Source organism: Pelophylax lessonae (genome assembly GCF_965119305.1).
Source record: "Pelophylax lessonae genome assembly, chromosome: 6".
In the NCBI taxonomy this organism is placed as follows: Eukaryota; Metazoa; Chordata; class Amphibia; order Anura; family Ranidae; genus Pelophylax; species Pelophylax lessonae.
The window spans coordinates 149,329,000-149,352,330 of NC_138773.1; positions in this window are offsets into that span (position 1 = coordinate 149,329,000).

The window sequence follows — 23,331 nt, forward strand, 5'->3', positions numbered from 1 at the left end:
TTGTCCAAGACGACTATACCGCCCCCCTTATCAGCGGGGCGGATGACAATGTCTTTATTATTACAGAGATTTTGGAGTCCTATATGGATTTCATCCCTATTAGGAGGTCTTTTTACTTTGATGTTTTCTATATCTCTGGAGACTAGGTCTTTGAAGACCTGGACTGAGGGGGCCATTTTACCAGGGGGATTGAACAAGGAAGCATTGGCCAGGGATGTGTGAACATACCTATGGTCAGTGTTGTTTATAGTGCGAGTAGGATTGGAGATAATATATCTCTGAATGTTCAGCTTCCTGACATATTTTTGCACGTCCATAAAGACCCCAAATTTATTTAGCGCCTTAGGAGGTGCAAATTTTAGTCCGCGATGGAGAACGGCTTTTTCATTGTCAGAGAACTGAACCTTAGACAGGTTGAATATGCCTGGATCTTTTATACTCTCCTTTTTCTTCCTTGTCCGCCTCCCCCCTCTGGTCCCTCTCTTTGGTCTATGTGTCTCTTGTTTCCACCTCCCCTGTGAAAATCCCCTTGTTGGTAATTATCTTCCCGTGGAAAATCAAAGGACAAATGATTAGAACGAGGAGTATTTCTCAGTGGATAGTACCCATTGGTAGGTCTTCTGTCTGACCACCCATTATTGGGGGTCTCACTGGGGTGGCGGGTAATAATCCTCTCTCCGGTGTTAACAGGAGAATCCCAACCTCCATTTTCTAACGGGGTGAACCGATTGTGAAGGGGAATTTCAGACCTTCTGGGTGTTATGTAGTCCGCATTGGACCCTCTATAGTAGTTGTTATTACTATTACCCTCCCTATTATAGGGTGGATTTCTAGGTGTTGCGAAGTCCCCATTGGACCCTCTATAGTTGTTATTATTGCCTCCCCTGTTATAGGGTGGATTTCTATGGGGTTGTTGGAAATTATTTGAATTATTCCCTCTTTGTTTTTGGGGTCCTTGTTTTATCGGAGGAGGCTTCCGTCCTCTAACCCATTGTTGTGGTCTGGGGGGAGGGGGAGGGGGTGCTAAGGAGATGGAAAACTGTGTTTGTGTCTCCATTTCTTCCTCTGGGGGATTAGTGTTCCCAGAACCCTCAGGGTTTCTTAGTGTTTGCCACTTAAAGACAGTATTATTTTTATAATCCTGTAAATCCCTGTTATATTTTCTTTTCTTTTTGTTTTTTTGTTCAATCGTTTCTTTTTCTAGATGTTTTTTGAGAGTTTCAGATCTTTTCTTATATTCCTCATCTGTTTTAAGATCAGCGAGGGACGTTTTTAAGGTCTCTATTTCCTCGTTGATCTTAACTAATTTGCATTTCTTTCTACTGATGAGGAACTGAATAAATCTGACTCCTGCCTCATTGAAATATTGGAACCAGCCGTCTATGTCTGGCTCATCACTTTGGGGGTTGACCTCCCATCTGAGGCTACGGGGGACCATCTTGTCCACCACGTACTTCTCTAGAAATGCGATATCCCAATTGGTGTGGGTTTCTGCAGTCATCAGATTTTTTAGACGTAAGAAACGCCCGGCAAGGTCGTCTGAAACGACCCCGCTGCCGTCAAATACGTCACCCACATCTAGAACATACTTACTCCTATAGTCAAAAATGTCTGAATCAACAGCCATTATAGGAGATAATGAATGGTAAGCAGCAGAAATGGTGTTAGTAAATACCAAATGTAAGAATAAAAATATAAAATTTCCGCGCTAGTATAATGAGTAAAAAGGAATAATAAATATCAGCAGCCAACACAAAATCAACCAACAGTGACTCAAAATGCAATAAAACGTAAAAGTGTAGCGCTAAAGAAAAAATTGATAATCATAAAAGTAATAAATTAGTGTCCAAATGAATAAATCACTAATAATCACAATAATGTGTTTAAAAATGTCCAATTGAATGAGTCCCCAACAAAAAAACTGATGTGGAGAAAAAACATATATCCGCAAGTGCAATAATCCAAGGGGGGGAGGGATTCTTCCCAGGACACCAAGGGTACGTGAAGGAAGGGAACACCTCTGTGATGGAATATGATAAGCAGCTTACCAGATTTCCATGGCTGCTCAGATTAGTGAGTCAGCCTCTCCCAGCTGTTTAATCCAAACCACTGAAGGTCAGAAATTATATAGGTACTTTGTCAGCTCCAAGGAACCACCACTCAAGATACAGGAGGATCAGTATAGGATTGGCACTCATCAATATATGTCATCAGTCATAAATGAATATGTGAAGAAAAGAGAGGCAAAGCCCATAGCGTAATCCCGTTTAAAACTTGAAATCTTGTTTATTAAAAGTTATACTCACAGTGTTTCATAAAATAACAGGCATATCAATGGCTATGTCAGGGATAAAGATGCGGCGTCCCGCAAGTGGTCCCAGATAGTAGATGATGAAGGCCGGCTAGTTTCAGGGGGCGTGTGGACGTTGCGTCTGGAGTCGCCAACGTTTCGTCTCAATAGACTTCGTCTGGGCGTGACCCCAGACGCAACTCACACGCCTATGTACCCCCGCATCTTCGCTGACTGGTCATGGACTCCCGCCGCTGCACATCGGTAATTTGCGTGTGTCACGATCGTCAACCAATCCGCGATCAGCGGAAGTGACGACCGTCAACCAATCGAGTGTCAGCGGAAGTGACGAGTGCGACGATCGTTCACCAATCCGCAATCAGCGGAAGTGACGATCGTCCGCCAGTCAAATGCCGGCGGAAGTGACGCACATCGACCCATCGTCTAGTGTGCACGTCGGCGGAAGTCACCTGACCAGACGGCGGAGAGGTGTAATATAGCTGATCACTCTTCACATTGAAATCAACAAGAAATTAAAAATCAAAAAGCAATATCCTATATGGACATCTCCTCAAAAAACCTTAATCTTCCCGCATAATTTGTGAAATAATTTGCAGATGGAAGACTTCATATGCATCTTCCAATGAACAAAAGGCTCAGATGTTGATTTCTATTTAAATGAGCGATCATAACAATGCATAGGATAAAAAGTCCGCTCATTCATTTAAAAAAACGGGACAGCAGGAATATTATACAATGATGCAACATACCATACATAAAAAATTAACAATAAATTTAAACAATCTCATTGTAATAAGATTTCAGGATTGTGCGCTTATTTCATCCTGCTGGATAATATATATAAAATTAATAACGCCATCTAGTGGCCAAAATGGTGTAACATTTAAACACCTATGAATTATATGTGAACCACACAAAAAACGTGTAACAAAGTGAAATAAAATTATGAAAATTCATAATAATAAGAGCATATATGTGAAGTGACCTCATATGCTAAGAATAAATACTATGAAAAAAATGAATGCAAAAAGATCAGTGACGATCACACCAAAAACGTATATAGTGTAAACAGCAAAAAAATTTTTTTGCTGTTTACACTATATACGTTTTTGGTGTGATCGTCACTGATCTTTTTGCATTCATTTTTTTCATAGTATTTATTCTTAGCATATGAGGTCACTTCACATATATGCTCTTATTATTATGAATTTTCATAATTTTATTTCACTTTGTTACACGTTTTTTGTGTGGTTCACATATAATTCATAGGTGTTTAAATGTTACACCATTTTGGCCACTAGATGGCGTTATTAATTTTATATATATTATCCAGCAGGATGAAATAAGCGCACAATCCTGAAATCTTATTACAATGAGATTGTTTAAATTTATTGTTAATTTTTTATGTATGGTATGTTGCATCATTGTATAATATTCCTGCTGTCCCGTTTTTTTAAATGAATGAGCGGACTTTTTATCCTATGCATTGTTATGATCGCTCATTTAAATAGAAATCAACATCTGAGCCTTTTGTTCATTGGAAGATGCATATGAAGTCTTCCATCTGCAAATTATTTCACAAATTATGCGGGAAGATTAAGGTTTTTTGAGGAGATGTCCATATAGGATATTGCTTTTTGATTTTTAATTTCTTGTTGATTTCAATGTGAGGAGTGATCAGCTATATTACACCTCTCCGCCGTCTGGTCAGGTGACTTCCGCCGACGTGCACACTAGACGATGGGTCGATGTGCGTCACTTCCGCCGGCATTTGACTGGCGGACGATCGTCACTTCCGCTGATTGCGGATTGGTGAACGATCGTCGCACTCGTCACTTCCGCTGACACTCGATTGGTTGACGGTCGTCACTTCCGCTGATCGCGGATTGGTTGACGATCGTGACACACGCAAATTACCGATGTGCAGCGGCGGGAGTCCATGACCAGTCAGCGAAGATGCGGGGGTACATAGGCGTGTGAGTTGCGTCTGGGGTCACGCCCAGACGAAGTCTATTGAGACGAAACGTTGGCGACTCCAGACGCAACGTCCACACGCCCCCTGAAACTAGCCGGCCTTCATCATCTACTATCTGGGACCACTTGCGGGACGCCGCATCTTTATCCCTGACATAGCCATTGATATGCCTGTTATTTTATGAAACACTGAGTATAACTTTTAATAAACAAGATTTCAAGTTTTAAACGGGATTACGCTATGGGCTTTGCCTCTCTTTTCTTCACATATTCATTTATGACTGATGACATATATTGATGAGTGCCAATCCTATACTGATCCTCCTGTATCTTGAGTGGTGGTTCCTTGGAGCTGACAAAGTACCTATATAATTTCTGACCTTCAGTGGTTTGGATTAAACAGCTGGGAGAGGCTGACTCACTAATCTGAGCAGCCATGGAAATCTGGTAAGCTGCTTATCATATTCCATCACAGAGGTGTTCCCTTCCTTCACGTACCCTTGGTGTCCTGGGAAGAATCCCTCCCCCCCTTGGATTATTGCACTTGCGGATATATGTTTTTTCTCCACATCAGTTTTTTTGTTGGGGACTCATTCAATTGGACATTTTTAAACACATTGTTGTGATTATTAGTGATTTATTCATTTGGACACTAATTTATTACTTTTATGATTATCAATTTTTTCTTTAGCGCTACACTTTTACGTTTTATTATATGTTGCCACAGCTGAAGCATATTGCTAAGTTTGCTCCAGTGAGGGGGAGTGAGGGGATGATAAGGTCACTGACTGTACTTGGGTGCCTGACAGGATAGAGGAGGAGGGGGAGGAGGAGGAGGGGGAGGATGAGGAGGACGCACAATTCCAATGAAGCAGGATGTGCTCCAGGGGCCACCATAGCAGTAGCCAACCTATTGCGTCACAGCACAGAGCTCCACAGGTGCAGGGTGCTGCAAAATCCCAGCGGACTCCTAAAAGTTCATTAGTGTGGGCTTTTTTCAGCACCTGTGCAGTAGAACGCAGCGTTGCTGTTTGCAACATCTGTCTAATGCGGATCAAGCGTGGCCAGAAAACCAGCCACTTGGGCACATGCTTGATAAGGCATAGGACGACCTGCCATGCAGTCCGTTGGCAACAGCACCTGAAAGAGGCACCAGATCAAAACAAGCATACATCACCTTGCTCCTCATCTGTGATCTCTAACCCTACTATACCTCATGCCTTCTCAAATACCAGCATTGAGAGGGATGATGGTATAGCAATAAGTGGCACAGAGACTTGCACCCAATCTGCTAGCAGTACACCACCGCTTGATTTGAACAGCAGGTAAATTTCACTACCCCAGTTTTTGAACCATAGAAAGAAATACTGTCCCAGCCATCCACATGACAGTGTCTTAATGCTAGCTTGGCCAAATTGCTAGCATTACAGTTGCTGCCTTTTTATCTGGTAGACTCGCCTCCCTTTCGTGAATTTGTGGAATGTGCTGCACCAGAGTGGCAGGTCCCAAAAAGGCATTTCTTTTTGCGTTAGGCCATTTCAGCTCTCTACCGTCATGTGGAAGCCAGGTAGTATTTTGGCCTCGTTGGACAAAGCGGTCAGCAGGAAGCACATTACTTCTGACTCTTGGTCCAGCAGGCATGGACAGGGAGGTTACATTTCTTTCATGGCGCACTGGGTAACTCTGCTGGCAGCTGGGAAGGATGCAGGACAGGGTTCGGTCTTGCAGCTTGTTTTGCCACCACGCCTCCAAAAAGCTGGTGCTGGTTCTGTCACATCTGGCTACTCCACCACCTCCTCCTCCATGTCCTCTTCTGCTCAATTGTCCTCTGAAGCAGCAGTGCTCCCTAAGCGATCAAGGGGCTACACAAGCAGTCAGGCTAAAAGATGCCATGCTGTGCTTCAGTTGGTCTGTCTAGGGGATAGGAGTCACACCGATGCAGAGATTCTGTCAGCTCTGCAGGGGCAGGCTTAGAGATGGTCGACGTCATGACAGCTTGAGCCAGGAATGGTTGTATGTGACAATGGCACCAACCTTCTTTCAGCGTTCAGCGTTCCGACAGATACACTTGACACATGTTCCATGCTTGGCACAGGTTCTGAATCTGGTGGTGCAGCATTTCTTGAGCAGATACCCGGGCTATCAAGATCTTCTGAGGCAGGCCAGAAAAGTCTGTGGCCATTTCCGCCATTCATTCAATGCCAGTGCTCGCCTATCTGACATTCAACGGGAATTCAACCTGCCCACCAACCGCCTCATTTGTGACATGCCCACCAGGTGGAACTCAATGTTGGCAATGCTGCAGCGGCTGCACACGCATCAGAGGGTCATAAATCAGTACCTGTGCGAGTATGGCATAAGGAGAGTGTCAGGGGAGCTTGGCTTTTTTTTGCCACACCAGTAACTTTTGATTAGGGATGCATGCATCGTCCTTTCACCATTTGAGGAGGCCACAAGGATGGTGAGCCGGGACAATGCATGCATCAGTGACACTATCCTGCTAGTCTACCTGCTGGAGCACACGCTGCCTGGAATCATGGACAGGGCACTTGAGGCAGAACAGTGGCAGGAAGAGGAGGACTTCCTTTCCTCACATGGCCCCCTTTATGCAGATATCATTCCTGCAGGGCCACAAAACACACAGGAGGAAGAGGAGGATAGGGATTTCAGCAGCATGGATGTAGAGGATAGCATACAGCAGTCTTCAAGGGATGGTTTTGATTCCCCAGAAACCCCAGGAGTTGTACGTGTCATCCTTAGTGACCCAGAGGACTCGGAAGCTCATGCCGCCTCCAACTTACGTTGCATGGGCTCCCTGATTCTGCAAAGCCTGCAAAAGGATCCGAGGATTTGTGCTATCAAGGAGAGGGATAATAACTGGTTGGCAACCCTTCTTGATCCACGTTACAAGAGTAAAGTTGCAGGGCTCATCCTGCCTTCGCAGAGGGAGCAGAGGATGAAACATCTTGAGGAGGCCTTGACAAAAAAAAATGTGTGTACCACCTTTCCAGACACTGGAGGTCAACATTCTCTGGACGTGTTTCTCAGGCATCGTTCAGCCAAAGGAGGAGCGGTGGAGAAGTTGGCCGGCTTACCGATGCCTTTAAACAGTTTTTTTGTCCTCAGCAGCTCCCAGGGGTTTAAGCAACCATCGGCAGCATCTCCATCATATGGTGCATGATAATCTAGGTGCAAGAGCAGACTTGGGAGACCTTTCCAGCTGAGCATCCACTGGGTTACTGGGTCTTGAGGATGGACCACTGGCCAGAACTTGCTCAATATGCAATGGAGCTACTGGCCTGTCCTGCTTCCAGCGTGCTTTCCGAACGGACGTTCAGTGCTGCTGGAGGTTTTGTGACGGACAAAAGAGTGCATCTGCCCACAGACTCTGTTAACCAGCTGACTTATCAAAATGAACCAGTCCTTGATCAACAAGAGCTATCAAGCCCCTGATGGTGATGTAACTGATTGAATTTGCTAGGGGTCTGCCATCCCTTGAATCCCATATGCTACCTATTCTATTCCTCTACCTTGATTCTGCTAGCTTCCAACAATGTTTTTGGTTAAAGTCACTACCAATCCCCCAAGGCCTAATTTTTCTGCACTTGTATTGCAGGTGCATACAATTTAAATGTCGTATGTAGAGTTGAGCGGACACCTGGATGTCCGTGTTCGACGGGTTCGGCCGAACTTGAAAAAAAAGTCCTGGTCCGTGTCCCGAACTTTTTCCGAACTTTACCCGGACACCGAACCCCATTGAAGTCAATGGGGACCCGAACTTTCAGGCACTAAAATGGCTCTAAAACACCAATGGAAAGGGCTAGAGTGCTGCAAATGGCAGCAAAACATAGTTAAGAGCATGGCGAATGCTCTGCAAACAAATGTGGATAGGGAAATAACTTAAAACAACAAAAAAAAACAGAAAAATAAAACAATGTTCTTCATCTGTGAAGGACGAGGCCCATATGGAGTAGGAGGGAGGTTGAGGTGGTGGTGGCGGTGTCATAGGCGTGCGCACAGGGTGTGCCGGGTGTGCCTGGGCACACCCTAATCACCTAGGGCACATTAGCATTATCGCTCTGTTTGCCAGTGAGGAGATGGGAAAGATCTCCCTCGGACCTGCTCTGCCATAAGAGAAGTGCCACACACTTCTATTTCACTTTGCCAGCAGGGAGAGTAATGTACCGGGGCCATGTACATGTAGGCAAACACATGCATGTGTATTTAAACTTTGGGGTGCACACCCTAATGCAATAGGCTGCGCACACCTATGGGCAGTGTAGGTGGAAGCAGCAGTGGAGGAGGACGAGGTAGCCAACACTGCTTTTTTTCAGTCATTTTAAATGAGGGTACACCCCAAAAGAGTGAGAAAGAGCAAAAATAGAACAATGGCTGGGTAAGGTCGGTATCCATCTCTATTCTGCACAAGGTACGGAAAAGTCCTGTGGGATCCATGCCTGGTTCATTTTAATGAACGTGAGCTTGTCCACATTGTCTCTGGACAGGCGGCTGCGCTTGTCTGTGATAACGCCCCCAGCCGTGCTAAATACACGTTCAGATAATACACTGGCTGCAGGGCACGCCAGCACCTCCAAGGCGTAAAGGGCAAGCTCAGGCCATGTGCCCAACTTGGAGACCCAGAAGTTGAAGGGGGCAGACCCGTCATTCACTACATGTAGGCGTGTGCACACATACTGCTCCACCATGTTGGTGAAATGCTGCCTCCTGCTAAGACGTTCCATATGAGCTGCTGGTGCTGCTGTTTGTTGTGGCGTGCTGACAAAGCTTTTCCACATTTCGGCCATGCTAACTCTGCCTTCTGAGGTGCTGGCGGTGCCCTGGTTGCGTTGGCGACCTCTTCCTCCTCCTCCTCCTCTGCCTTGTGCTTCCACTGTGGCCCTGCTGTCAGGTGGGAATGCCAGCAGCATCGCTTCTACCAGCGTGCGCTTGTACTCGCGCATCTTGCGATCCCGCTCCAGTGAGTGAATTAAAGACGGTACGTTGTCCTTGTAACGGGGATCCAGCAGCGTGGCCACCCAGTAATCAGCACAAGTTAGAATGTGGGCAACTCGGCGGTCGTTGTGGAGACACTGCAGCATGTAATCGCTCATGTGTGCCAGGCTGCCCAGAGGCAACGAAAGGCTGTCCTCTGTGGGAGGTGTATCGTCTGTGTCCTCTGTATCCCCCCAGCCACGCACCAGTGATGGCCATGAGATGGCCTGGGTGCTACCCGGCTGTGAACATGGTTCCATCTCCTCCTCCATCTCCTCCTCCTCATCCTCCTCATCCTCCAGAACTGTGCCCCTGCTGGACAATTGTGTCCCTGGCGTTTGTGTGTGCAGGAACCCACCCTCGGAGCCCCTTGCGAATGACTGCCCTGAAAGCCTTGGAAATGTTACCTCTTCATCCTCCTCCTCCTCCTCCTGTGCCACATCCTCTTCCATCATCGCCCGAATCGTTTTTTGAAGGAGGCATAGAAGTGGGATAGTTAAGCTGACAACAGCGTCATCGGCACTGGCCATGTTGGTGGAGTACTCAAAACAGCGCAACAAGGCACACAGGTCTCGCATGGAGGCCCAGTTTTTGGCGGTGAAGTGGTGCTGTTCCGCAGAGCGACTCACGCATGCGTGCTGCAGCTGAAACTCCACTATGTCCTGCTGCTGCTCGCACAGTCTTTCCAGCATGTGCAAGGTGGAGTTCCACCTTGTGGGCACGTCACATATGAGTCGGTGAGCGGGAAGGCCGAAGTTACGCTGCAGCGCTGACAGGCGAGCAGCAGCAGGGTGAGAACGCCGAAAGTGCGCACAGACGGCCCGCACTTTCTGCAGCAGCTCTGGCATATCAGGGTAATTTTTAAGGAACCTCTGCACCACCAAATTCAGCACATGCGCCAGGCAAGGGATGTGCGTCAAAGCGGCTAGGCCCAGAGCTTCTATGAGATTTTGCCGGTTATCGCACACCACCAGGCCGGGCTTGAGGCTCGCTGGCAGCAACCACTCATTTGTCTGCTGTTCCATGCTCCTCCACAACTCCTGCGCGGTGTGTGGTTTTTTCCCCCAAACAGGCAAGTTTTAAAACTTCCTGCTGTCGTTTACCCCTGGCCGTGCTGAAGATGGTGGTGAAGGTGTTACGCTGACCGGATGAGGAGGCGGTAGAGGATGAGGAAGCGGAGTAGGAGGAGTTAGGAACAGGAGGCAAACTGAAGCGCCCTGCAATCCTCGGTGGTGGAAGGACATGCGCCAAATTGCTATCCGCCTCAGGCCCAGCCGCCACTGCATTTACCCAGTGTGCCGTTAGGGAGATATAACGCCCCTGACCGCGCTTACTGGTCCACGTATCGGTAGTTAGGTGGACCTTGGCACAGATGGCGTTGCGCAGTGCACACCTGATTTTTTCCCCCACTTGGTTGTGCAGGGAAGGGATGGCTTGCCTGGAAAAGTAGTGGCGGCTGGGCACGACGTACTGTGGGACAGCCACCGACATAAGGTTTTTAAAACTGTGCGTCTCCACCAGACGGAATGACAGCATTTCTAAGGCCAAGAATTTTGAAATGCTGGCATTCAGGGCCAGGGATCGCGGGTGGGTAGGGGGGTACTTCCTCTTCCTCTCAAGTGTTTGGGAGATGGAAAGCTGAACGCTTCCACGGGACATTGTGGAGATGGTTGGTGACCCAGGTGGTGGTGTTGCTGACAGATCGTCTGTTTGCGGGGTGGCAGGTGCCGGTATCACTACAGATGTGGATGGAGAGGCTTAGACTGCAGCAGAAGAGGAAGCAGGAGGAGCCAGAGACCTTTCTTGGTTTTGAAGGTGTCTTCTCCACTGCAGCTCGTGCTTTGCACTTAGATGCCTGATCATGCAGGTTGTGCTCAGGTTGAGAAGGTTTATGCCTCGCTTCAGGCTCTGATTGCACAGGGTGCAAACCACTCGTGTCCCGTCATCAGCACATTTTCTGACGAACTTCCACGCTAGAGAACTCCTTTGAGCTGGCTTTGGTGCGCTTGGTCCCTTGCTGCATTGGGCAGTAGCAGGCGTAGTGTCTAGGGCACGGCCGCTCCGCTTCTGCACCCTGCTCCCTCTTCTGCTGTGCTGGTGGCTCTGTGCGACCACCGCCTCTTCCTCAAAACTACTCAGGTCACCTGCATGTCCTTCATTCCATGTGGGGTCGAGGACCTCATCGTCCTCCACATCATCTTCCACCCAGTCTTCACCCCTGCCCTCCTTGTCAGTCTCCACAATTCTGAATGCCGCAGCAGTTGGCACCTGCGTTTCGTCATCATCGGAGACGTGCTACGATGGTCCTTCCATGGAAAAAAGTGGTTGGGCATCGCTGCATTTAATCTCTTCCACTTCTGGGGCAGGGCTAGGTGGATGGCCCTGGAAAACCCTGCTGACAGAGTCCTCAAAAAGAAGAAGAGACTGCTGTATGACTTGGGGCTCAGACTGCTTGCCTGATTTGCAAGGGGGTGAGGTGAAAGACGGTTGGACATTGGCTGCAGGTGCCAACTCTGACCTTTCTGCAGTAGACTGGGTGGGAGACAATGTGAAGGAACTGGAGGCACTGTCAGCAACCCAATCTACTATCGCCTGTACTTCTTCTGGCCTCATCACTTCTAGAGGTGCATTATGCCCTACCAAATACTGCTGCAGGTTCTGTCGCCTACTCACACTTGAGGAAGGTGTTTCACTTGTGCGTGTAGCTGGCACAGATCGACCACGTCCTCTCCTTGCAACAGGAGCTCCTTGCAAACTGAAGCACCCTGCAATCCTTGGCGTTGGAAGGAGATGCGCCAAACAAATTTAAAAAGGTGCATCTCACATGTACCGATACAGACTATGCCGTAATTTAATTTTTTACACTCAAACAGGGTGTATATTGAATAGCGGAATAGGAAAAATTTTACAAAATGGTGGTGTATCTCACATGTACAAACACAGACAATTTAATTGTTTTTACCCTAAAGGTGTAGATTGAATAGCGGAATAGAAAATAGGATATCAAAAAGGTAGGATGAGGAGTCGGAGGAGTTCAGAACAGACAGGAGGCACACTGAAGCACCCTGCAATCCTCGGTAGTATGAGATGCGCCCCAAAAATTGGAAAGGTGTATCTCACACGTACCGATACAGACTATCCCGCAATTTAATTGTTTTTACCCCAAAGGTGTAGATTAAATAGCGGAATAGAAAATATGATATCAAAAGGTGTATGTATCTCACACGTAGAGACCCAGACTAGGCCCAAATTACTATTTATTGTACCCCCAAAGGCAGGATGAGGAGTAGGAGGAGTTCGGAACAGGCAGGAGGCACACTGAAGCACCCTGCAATCCTCGGCGGTATGAGATGCGCCCCAAAAATTGGAAAGGTGCATCTCACACATACCGATACAGACTATCCCGCAATTGAATTGTTTTTACCCTAAAGGTGTAGATTGAATAGCGGAATAGAAAATATGATATAAAATTGGTGATTTATCAACAGCACATGTGAACAGCAGTTTCTTATATCAGTCAGCTCTGCTGCAGGCTATGGAGGGAATAAAAAAAGAAAATTCCCCTTTTAAGTTTGTAATTTTTAAATAGATTAGTACAGACTATGCCACAATTTATTTTTTTTTAACACAAGGGTGTATATTGAATAGTGGAATAGAAAAAAAAGTGTATAACTTTTGAAATCCCTCAATAATAGCACATGTGAACACAGCAGTGTATTATCACAGTCAGCACAGCAGCACTGAAGGAAAAACGCTGCACACAAAAAATACTTTTTTCTCTCTCCTCCTCAGCGGGCAAAAAGATTGTGTTCACACCACCCCACACACAGCAAAATCGATGTGGACCACTGACCCTGCCTATCTCCAGCCTCTCCCTAAAATGATCAATAAGATCGGTCACTGCTGGCACTGCACACCCCCCACACAGCAAAATCGATTGTAGAACACTGACCATGCCTATCTCCAGCCTGGCCCTAAAATGCCCTAATATCTCGCCCTGCCTGCAGCATTCTGACCTGTCCCTGAATTATTTTCGGACACAATATGATTTTTGCCTGTCTGTCCCTAATCAGCAGCCAGCATGTATGATGTGTGCTCTGTCCCTGTACTACAGCATAATGACGCAGCGGCGCTCGGTCTCGAACTTATAAAGACTTGGTCACATGCTTCAGATGGCCAATCACAGCTACTAATACATTTGTAGGCATGGCTGGGATGGCTTAAGGCACACCAGTTAAACGCTTGTTGATTGGCTGTTGAAAGCCCGCCATTAAAAGCTTGCGAATGCATACAAACCCGGAAATAAAATGACCGAACACGGATTTTAAACCCGAACATACAGTAAAGTTTTCGGGTCCGTGTTCGGGTAACAAAAATCCAATTATTCGGTACGAACACGAATAATACAGTCCGTGTTCGCTCAACACTAGTCGTATGTCATTTTTAACAGCAGGCCCTGTCCCTGTGCCCTGCTAACTGAGGGGTTACGGTGTTCAGGCACCAACCACACCAAAGGCCTAATATTTTTGCACCGGCATGACAAGTACATGCAATTTCAAATTTGTATGCAATTCTTACCAGCAGGTCCCGTTCCTGCACCCAGCAAGAGTATCTGCGAGGACTTGGTTATGGTGTTCAGGCACCACCAACAGCAAAGGCCCAATTTTTGGCACCTGTATAGCACATGCCATTTCAAAATTTGTATGGAATTCTTACCAGCAGGTCCCATTCCTGCACCCAGCAAGAGTATCTGCGAGGGCTTGGCTGCGGTGATCAGGCACCACCAACAACACCAAAGGCCCAATTTTTGGCACCTGTATAGCACATGCAATTTCTAATTTGTATGAAATTATTAACAGCAGGTCCCATTCCTGCACCCAGCAAGAATAACTGCGAGGGGTTACGGTGTTCAGGCACCACCAACAACCAAGGCCCAATTTTTCTGCACATGTATGACAAGATCATGCGATTTCATTTTTGTATCTAATTTCTAATGGTAGGGCCTGTCCCTGTGCCCAGCAAGAGTAACGGCGAGGGGTTACGATGTTCAGGCACCGCCAACATCCAAGGCCCAATTTTTCTGCACCTGTATGGCAGCAGTACATTTGATTTGAAATTTGTATGTATATTTGTATATGACATTTTTTGCTTTAGAAATGTCAGTATTGCTGCAACAGGCTACATACATCGTAGAGATGCACTACATAACAGGCACATTCAGGCACGATATTTGAAGGAATTTTTAATTTTTATAGTTTCACTTTAAGCCTCATTAAAATCAGTAAATCACTGCACCTTTAAAAACGATCATTTTATGTTCCCCAGGTCAGTACCCGGACCCCCATACACTTTTTCAGGGCAATAACTTGCATATAAGCCTTCAAAATGAGGCCGTATGATTTTTGAGGTTTGACTCCCATAGACTTCAATGGGGTTCGTTTATTTGAACAAACTTTTCCTCTGTTCGAACCGAACTGGGGGGGGGGGGGGGGGTGTTCAGCTCATCACTACTACTAATTTACAGGCGTAGGAATTGGAACTGATCTGAGGTGTGAAGGTGCAGGAATTGGGTTGATCTAAGGTGGGAAAGAGCAGGAATTGGGGTGATCTGAGGTGGGAAGGTGTAGGAATTGGGGCTGATATGAGGTGTGAAGGTGCAGCATTTCTGGTGATCTGAGGTGTGAAGGTGCTGGAATTGGGGTGATCTGAGGTAGGAAGGTGCAGTAATTGGGGCGATCTGAGGTGGGAAGGTGTAGGAATTGGTGCTGACCTGAGAGCACAGGTCATCCTGCTCTACATTTGTGCTCCTGTGGCTGAATCACCCAGTCTACAGGATGTAATATTTTGCAGAGCGGGGTGGAGGCAGTGCTCCAGTCACTGGCTCAGATTTAGAGAGTACATTCACTATAGACTCTATTTAAAGGATTAAGAAACTTGAAATCCCCCATCTATAAAAGGAAAAAGAATTCCACAATCATTGGTTGTGAATGACACTTTAACCCCCCCTCCCCTTCCGGTTTCTAATACACAGAGTGACAGGGTAAGCCCTTTCCCCCAGCAGTGAATTCTCTGTCCCCCTCCCCTCCCCACCTCATCCAGTCCAGTACATCCCCTTCCTGCTTTGCTCAGCAATACACATGCACAAAAAGTGGGGGCGGGTCACACTCTGACCTGTCAGGTGAAAGTGGTGGGCTTGTATGTGAATTTGGATGTCAGAGGGCCCACTGAGTTTCCTCTTTTACATACAAGCCCTCCAATTTCACCTGGAAGCTCAGCGTGTGGCCTGCGTAAGAATACTTATGAGCTGAAATGTGTGAACAATTAAGAGAGTGATATACAATGTGATATATATTTTGCCTAATTATTTGAACAACGAACAGCTGCAACCATTTAATAGTAAACTCGAAACACTAAAAAATAAAATGTGAAACAGGTGTGAGTGGTGCACTTCTTCAATTCACCATATAGCATCATTACCTAACAGACAAAAAATGGGGTTGAAATCCTGCAGTTAATCTAACAGCATAAAAATAATGTGTAGATAAATTAAAACAAAACTGTTTTAAAAAAACTACTCTATTTTGATTGGATAGTTTTATCTACACAATATTTGTATGCTGTTACATTACCTGCAGGATTTCAACCCCCTTTCTTGTCTGTTAGGTTATGATGCTATATGGTGATGATGCTATATGGTGAATAGAATAAGTGCACCATTCACACTGTTTCACTCAGAGTGTGCCCCCACTCTGTGTGCAACTTGGAGAATCTTGGCACACAGTGGAAGCAGCGAGTGGCAGTGGGTGGGGGAGGGGCAGAACAACTTTTGCATTGGGGCCCACAAGCTTCAAGTTATGCCCTGATGCATAGTTACATAGATTGTTAACCACTTCCCACCCAGCCAATGTGCATAAACAGCTGGATGGAAACTTCTTTGTTCTGAGTGGATGTACCTGTATGTTGCTCAGAATGGGAGGCCTCGCAGCGGCATGATCTTGTGCTGACTCATCTTCAGACACAGCCCACCAAAGATCGGGACATGGGTGCTGTGATTTGCCCTCCTGATAATGTGATCGCTGTGTCCAATCACAGCCTTCACACAATGTAAACAGAGACACCTGTCACATGAACATCTGTCCTAGTGTCCAATGAACATCTGTACCAGTGCACAAAACATCTGTCACAGTGCCCCATGATCATCTGTACTAGTGCAAAAAACATCTGTCCCAGGGTACCAGTGTCCCATGAACATCTGTACCAGTGTACAAAAACCAACTGCAATAGTGCAATTGTGTTTTATTGCAACATCAACATCTGTCGGTGTTCGCCGGTGGATAATCCCCATCTGTCATAGTGTACATGTGCATAGAAACATCTGTCAGTGTCCCACCAATATATAAATAAAAAATGTAAAGTGCCCTTGTCCCCCCCATGCTCGCGTGCAAAGACGAACACACACATTGGTACCGTATGCAAATGTAGACGGCAATCGCACCACATGTGAGGTTTCACCGCAAACGTCACAGCAATAGCAATAATTCTAGCACCAGACCCTCTGTGTAACTCTAAAGGTTTATAAAGTGTAGCATAAAGAGGTTTTTAAATACAGAAGTTTGGCGCCATTATACAAGTGTGTACAATTTGAAAGCTGGACATTTTTGGTATTGATTTATCTGGCAAAGCACCATATTTTATATTTTACCAAAAACGTGGTAACGGGTATTATACTGTCTTTGTGTGCATTGAATTTCATTAACCACTTTACCACCGGAGGATTTTGCTGTCTTCTGTCCAGGCCACTTTTTGCGATTCGGCGCTGTGCGACTTCAACTGACAATTGCGCGGTCGTGCGACGCCGTACCCAAACGAAATTTACATCCTTTTTTTCCCACAAACAGAGCTTTCTTTTGGTGGTATTTGATCACCTGTGCGATTTTTACTTTTTGCGCTATAAACAAAAAAAGAGCGTTTATTTTGAAAAAATAACAATATTTTTAACATTTTTTTATATGAAATTCCCCCCAAAAAAGATGTAAAAACCAATTTTTTAAAAAATTTTTGGCCAATTTGTTTTCTGCTACCTATGTTTGGTAAAAAAAAAATCGCAATAATCGTATTTTGATTGGTTTGCGCAAAAGTTATTGCGTTTACTAACAAAGGGAAAGATTTCTGTCATTTTTGGTGTTTTTTTTTTAACGCGTAATGGCGGCGATCTGCGATTTTTTTGCGGGACTGCGACATTGCTGCGGACAGATCGGACCCTTGACTGACATTTTTTTTTTGTGTAAATGATTTTTATTGAAAATTAAATGCATACATTGCAAATGAACAACCGTACAAATACAGTAACATATTGACATGGTACAGGCTTAACGAAACATAACAGTACAAGCCGAACAGTGCCTGTCCCATGGGTGGGGGAGGAGGAGGGGGGGTAGAGGAGGGAGGGAAAGGTACAGGTTAGGTGAGGTAAGTGGAGTAAGGATGCAGTAAAGAACAATAATGTCAGTACATTAGAACTGGTCTACAATGTTGTTGCCCAGAAGTTCCATTGGGAGTTGAAGGATTGCAACTTCAATTGGTTGATGGCGATAGCCTTTTCAAATTGATAGTTCGTTTTTAATAATGAAACCGCCTCTGACAGGTTCGGGGCATCGGGTGTTCTCCATTTACGTAGGACTGCCGTCCTGGCCGCCAGAAGAACATGGGTCACCCAAGGTCTATACATGACAGGGATTTTATCTATACCTAGATGTAATAAGGCCATAGCTGGGGACGGTGAGGTCAGGCAGCCCGTGTGAGAAGATATGTAAGAGAACACTTGGTTCCAAAAACTGCGTAGGGAGGGGCATGACCATAGTATGTGAAGCAGAGTGCCCACCTGGGAGCACTCCCTCCAGCATAGTTGGGAATATTTTGGGGAGAAGCCTGCCAGTCGAAAGGGGGTATAGTACCACCGATTCGTTATCTTGAGAGCCGTTTCCCAATGGGTGGCACAGTGTGAATATTTGTGAATCGCCTGGAGAGCTGCCTTCCACTCAGTAATAGAGAAAGTCGCAGTCAGGTCCCTGTCCCATCTGAACATGTGTGTGGTCTTGTGAAACGTCACATTGTCCAGCAATATATTGTAGTAGGTTGACAGTCTAGGGGAATGTCCCGACGTGTCTGTGAGTGCGTCCCATAATTTCCCGTCCACGGTTATTTTGCATAATGGGTGAGATAGTAGGAAGTGCGTTACCCTGAGCACTTGGTAAAAGGAGTTGTGTGGGAGTGCATACTTGCGAATGAGGTCGGGAGTTGAGAGCAAAGTGCCGTTATCATAGAAGGAGTTAAGTGACCTAAGGCCCCAACTAGTCAGTAAGCGTGTGGGGAGATCAGGTATATGCAATCGGAGAATAGAAATCGGTAATAAGGTTTCGGACAGAATGTCTCTTTCATTGAGCGGGACTGGAGAGCGACGCCACACCCTCAGCGAAGCTTGCATAGTAGGAGGCAGTAAGCGTAGGCCCCAAGCCTTCCATTTATCACTCAAAAGCAGCGCCTTGAGGTCCGAAATGGGTGCAATGTCTCTCTCCAGGTCCACCCAAATCGGGTGTTCGGCAGAGTTTAGCCAATGTCGTAGCTGAGCCAAGACAGTGGCCCAATAGTACGTCGGTATGTCTGGGATCGATGCCCCCCCAAATTGTTTCTTCCGAACTAGAGTCGCGAAAGCACAGCGTGGGTGCTTGCCCTCCCACACGTAGGTCGTCAAGGTCCTAGACAGTTTGAGGAGGTGCGTCATAGGGAAATGGATAGGGAGAGCTCTGAACAAATACAGCAGTTGTGGCAAGATAAACATTTTATACGCCGCCACCCTGCCGCTCCATGAGAACCACAGGGGGCGCATGCGAGATATGTCGGCATTGATCTTTGCCTGTATTCTGGACATATTTGTTGAGAGCAATTTGGCAGGGTTTGCTGGGAGATCTATACCCAAGTAGTGTATTTTATCCGAGGACCATGGAATGGGAATATTACTCGCGAGGGATATCTGGGAGGCGGAGGGGACCCCCATGTTGAGGACCGTGGACTTGGATGCATTTAATTTGTAGTACGATACCTTACTATATGCCTGAAGTGTATCGTAAGCTGCTGGGAGGGACGTGTGCGGTTGGGTAAGCATTAAGATAATATCGTCCGCAAAAAGGTTTATCTTATGATGATAGGAAGGGAGGGAGAAGCCCATTATACAGGGGTTGGATCGAAATGTCTCCGCCAAGGGCTCAATGACTAAGTTAAAAATCGATGGAGAGAGAGAGGACATCCCTGACGGGTACCATTCGATATATGGAACTGTTTGGACAGAGTGCCAGCAGTGTATACCCGAGCCGTTGGGGAAGAATACAGCGCTGTAATAGCTGACAGTATTGGGCCCCGAAAGCCAAATTTCAACAACGTGGCTCGCATGTACCCCCAGTGGACCCTATCAAATGCCTTTTCGGCGTCCAAAGTGAGTAGCACTGACGGGGTTTTGGATGTATGAGCTAGATGCATGATTCCTAGGACCCTTCTAGTCGCGTCCGACGTCTGTCTACCAGCCGTGAATCCCATCTGGTCTTTATGTATAAGGGACGGCAATATAGCTTGCAAGCGTTTGGCGAGTATACGGGCGTATATTTTGGCATCGGAATTAAGCAAGGAGATGGGGCGAAAGTTAGCAGGGGTGTTAGGTTCTTTCCCTGGTTTGGGTAGCGTGACAATGTGGGCCCCTAGTATGTCAGGTGGGAGTGAAGACACCTCCATGGCCTTGTTAAACACTGCGACTAAAGTGGGGCTCGTGAGGTGGGACGTGAGCTGGAAGAATTCATTTGAGAATCCATCCGGCCCTGGTGATTTACCCTTGGGCAAGGAGGAGATGCTGGTTTGGACCTCAGACAGTAGAATCGGTGAATTCAACGATTCCAGTTGGTCAGTAGTGAGAGATGGCAGGGACACGGCCGCGAGGAATTGGTCAATATCCGCAGCGGTCGGTTGGTGTTCGCTAGGGTCGTTCTGTAAGTTATACAGCGCGCCGTAGAAGTTGGCAAATTCGTCGGCTATGGCCTGCGGGTGTGTGATTTTCGATTTGGTCGAGGGTTGCAGCAGATGTGCAATCCTTGACTTAGCCTGTTTGTGTTTAACCTGATTGGCCATATATTTCCCCGCTTTGTTAGCTTGAAAATAATGTTGTTGTTTAAGGTATTGGAGATGTTTGTCTGACTGTTCTAGGAGTAGGAGTCTAAGGTCCTGTCTCAGCTTAATCAAAGCCATCGAGTCCGCATCGTTCGGTCGTGCTTTGTTGGTCATTTCCAGATTGTGAATGTCAGTCGTTAGGGATGATATCTTGTCCCTCCTCTGCCTCCGAAGCCGCGACTGCTGCTGGATGCACACCCCTCTAATGAAGGCCTTGAGTGCACCCCACAGCACCCACGGGTCGGAGACAGAGGGTTCGTTAATTGCAAGGAACTCATGTATCTCCTTGTTGAGTCTATTACGACACCCGTCGTCCTGCAAGACCCGGGAGTCACATCTCCAGATACGTGTCGGGGAGAATTTGGCGGATTCCTCTATGGTCAATTCCACCACCGCATGGTCGGACCAGGTGATGTCAGCGATCCCAGAGGAAGTCGCCCTATTCAGCAAAAATAAGTCTACACAGAACAAATCTATCCTGGAATAGGAATTGTGTCTAGGAGAGAAAAAGGAATAGTCCCTTTCCGCTGCATGTTGACATCGCCAAACATCGTACAGCTTCTCTTTATGAAGAAGGGGCCCCAAGGACTGCCGTCGATCCCGGGGGGACGCCGAGGTGTCCAACCCAGGGTCGACGACAGCGTTGAAGTCCCCACACAACAATAAATGACCATATTTAACATCATATACTTGCGGGAGAACTCTCTTCAGGAACCGAAGTTGGTGCGAGTTTGGTGCGTAGAGTACACACAGAGTCATTGGCATGCCATTTATGTCACAGGTGGTGATGATGAACCTGCTGTCAGGATCCAGTACAGTCTTGTGGATTGTGACCGCCAAAGTGTCTCTAAACGCCAGCATCACACCCCGCTTCTTGTCGTTACAGGAGGCAAACAGGATCAGTGGAAAGTTCTTGTGGGTACAGCGAGGTTGATTGTCAACCTGAAAGTGTGTTTCCTGTACAGCTAATATATCAGCTTTCCGTGAGGTAGCCTCCTTCCACAGAGAGCGTCTTTTTGCGGGGTGATTGAGACCGTTCGCGTTGATGGATATCACCTTAATGGTCATGGGTAGACATAGGGATCCTTAGAGCTGACCTTTGGGCGTACAAAACAGAACAAAAATGCATTAGTTGCGAATCATCCTTACTGTCCAAGGAGGAGGTAGCAGGGGAAGGAGGAGTAGGTATGAGGGCAAAAGAAAACAAAAAGTATAAGAAATGGACTGTCTCGGCAGTCCGAGAGCGGAACCAACCGCTAGAAAAATAACAGGAGGCCAGATAGAGGTGCTATCCGTGGCCTAGGACAAAAAAACGTGGGTCCTCAGTGTGCGTTGGGGCTGGAGTGCACTGACGGAGACCTGGAGGATCTCTTGCGCGATGCTACTTGCCATTCAGCTTCCAATGGGCGTAAAGGTGGAGAGAAGGGCGGCAAAGCCTGATCCGCCGGCAGTATGTTCCATCTACGGAGCGCTGAAATCCCTTCTTCCAGGGATCTAATAGCCACAGATGAACCTTCATGGGTGACCAGAAGGGTCGCAGGGTATCGCCACTTATGTTGTACCTGATGGTTGCGCAGAGCCTTAGTGATCGTGGATAGGTTGCGCCTAGCCTGCAGTGTGTGCTTGGACAGGTCCAGCAAGAGTTGTACAGCGCTATATGGATCCGGTAGCTGATTGTTCTGTCTGGAGGCAAGCATGATGCGATCTTTAGCATGGAAAAAATGCACCCTCATGAGAACATCCCTGGGAACATCATGCGTTAGAAAGGAGGGTTTGGGCAGACGGTGAATCCTGTCTATTAAAAGTTCTGAGTCCGGGATAGTGGGGACCAGAGTTTTAAACAGCTCCGTCGCATATTGCAGAAGTTGTGTGGGGGGTACCGATTCTGGAACACCTCTCAGCTTTATATTGTTGCGCTGACTCCGATCTTCTAGATCGGCGACCTTATTTTTCAGCCATGCGATTTCCTCGGATTGAGAGTTCGTCCTGTCTATAACCATATTGATGGATTCAGCATGGGTATTAACAGTTCTTTCCACTAATTCTATCCTGGAGCCCAGAGAGGAGATTTCTTTAGTTATCTTCCTGGTTTGCTGCTGCATGTCAGCCTGCATAGATGCTCGCAGGGAGTACAGCATGTTCTTCATTGAGGATTCTGAGATAGGGTTCCCCCCCGAAGGGCAGGCTGCAAAGGAGACTCCAGGAGTGGGGCTGAAGGACGCTGAGGCCTGATTGTTAAAAGTAAGTTCCATACCTGAATAGTGCAGCGCTGGAGGAGGAGAGTCCCTGCGCTGTCTGTGCTTTGCTGGGCTCCGGGATGACGGAGAAGGGGGCGAAGGTGAACCCGAAGATTGTCCGCTATCCGGGTTTGCAATCATGCGGCGCTGAGGTGGGGTAGTCTGGAGCTGTGGAAGCTTGGGGATCTGTGTCGGGCTCGGCTTCCCGCGCTGCCCTCCGCTCGTGGTCCCGCCGCCATTTTGGCGGAGCCCGGAGGCTTGGGAGATGAGATATCCCGTCATTTTACCGGACTGTCCGGTATCCTTCTTGCGCCTAGCCATGGCGGATGGTCCCCCGCAGGTCACGGATCGTGTCCGGGGTGTGTAGGAGCTTTGTGGGCCCTAGTAGCGGCGTTTGTCCTGGGTGGCCGTGCGGAGCTGACTCAACAAGCAGCCATCTTCCGCGCTGGCAGCCACGCCCCCCCTTGACTGACATTTTTGACACTTTTGGGGGTACCAGTGACATTACTGCAGTAATCAGTGCTATATATATGCACTGTTACTGTAAAAATGACACTGGCAGGGAAGGGGTTAATTTTATTGGAGAGGGAGGGGTTAATGTATGCC